Source organism: Sinocyclocheilus grahami, unplaced genomic scaffold, assembly GCF_001515645.1.
Source record: "Sinocyclocheilus grahami isolate Dianchi unplaced genomic scaffold, SAMN03320097.WGS_v1.1 scaffold1510.1, whole genome shotgun sequence".
Taxonomy (NCBI): domain Eukaryota; kingdom Metazoa; phylum Chordata; class Actinopteri; order Cypriniformes; family Cyprinidae; genus Sinocyclocheilus; species Sinocyclocheilus grahami.
In genome coordinates, this window is record NW_015506689.1 from 336,237 (window position 1) to 337,542 (window position 1,306).

The following is a 1,306-nucleotide window of genomic DNA, read 5'->3' on the forward strand; positions in this document are numbered from 1 at the left end:
TAAATGATCTAGTATTTTCTGAGACTTTATTAACCTTGACACACAGTCATGAGGGTCTGCAGGGGGGCTTTCTATTATATAATGTTCTGTCATTATTTGTCTTCATGTCTCTGCATATTAGTTACACCAAGAAACTAATTTTGTCACAGCATATGACTTTGATTTTGAAAAGGTTTTTTTTTCAAATGTTAAAAACCAGTGAAGCAGTTTATCTATTATTTTTTTTAAAGACATACTAAAATTTAGATTATGCCAAACATTACACACAACTTTATGCCCCTGAAGATATCAAAATCAATTTTAATTCAGATTATATATATATATGTATATATATATATATACGTTACGGTACTAAATTAGTTTGGTTACACTTTATTTCGATACTCCACTTTAGACATTCTACTAACTTGGTAACTACATGTCAACTACATGTCAACTAATTCTCATTAATTTGCATCTACATGTCTACTAACTCTCAGAGTAGACTGTTAGGGTAGGTTTAGGGTTAGTAGAATAAGTTGACAAAGAAAGTGTTAGAAGATATTAAAGACAGTCTACTAATACTTTACTAACTGCTAGTTAACATGTAGTTGCAAAGTTACATACTGTTAATAGAATGTCTAAAGTGGACTATCGAAATAAAGTGTTACCATTAGTTTTAATCGTTTAATCACCACCACAGCTTCTTGTCTCCATTGGCAACATGCACGATTTGTGTCGATTGCAAGTGACGTCGCAGGTAGTGGAGAGTGCAAGTGGCGATTGCAAGTGACTTTGTAATTTAGTTTCTTTTTTCTTCTCTTCACCGCCTGGCTACTGTTAACATGATAAACTCATGAATTTTTAACATTAAAAATTTTTGTACACAGTTGTACATCTGTGAATTGTGTTTTGCATTTGTGAAACGTATTTTATGAATATATATTCTTATTTTGTGCATGTGAACTGGGTTTGGGGATTTTTTTTTTTTTCGTGAATTATTTCTTATGCATGTGAATTGGGTTACGCATGTGTGCATCGCGTCTTTTGCGTGAATTATTATTGAGATCATTCTGGCTCCATAAATGACAAATAAGAGAGTTCACAATCTAGAAAGAGGGGAAGTCACTTAAAATTCGTGTAGTCTTTCTATATTATTTATTGGGTTACTCCTTGTGTAACCATCAAATAAAATATAACAACATATTTGACTTACACATTGCATAACTGTGAATGTGTCTTAATCGTAATTTCTTTAAGGTAAAAAAAAGTACTTACACTATTTATTTCATATCGAAAAAAAAACAAATATATATATATATATATA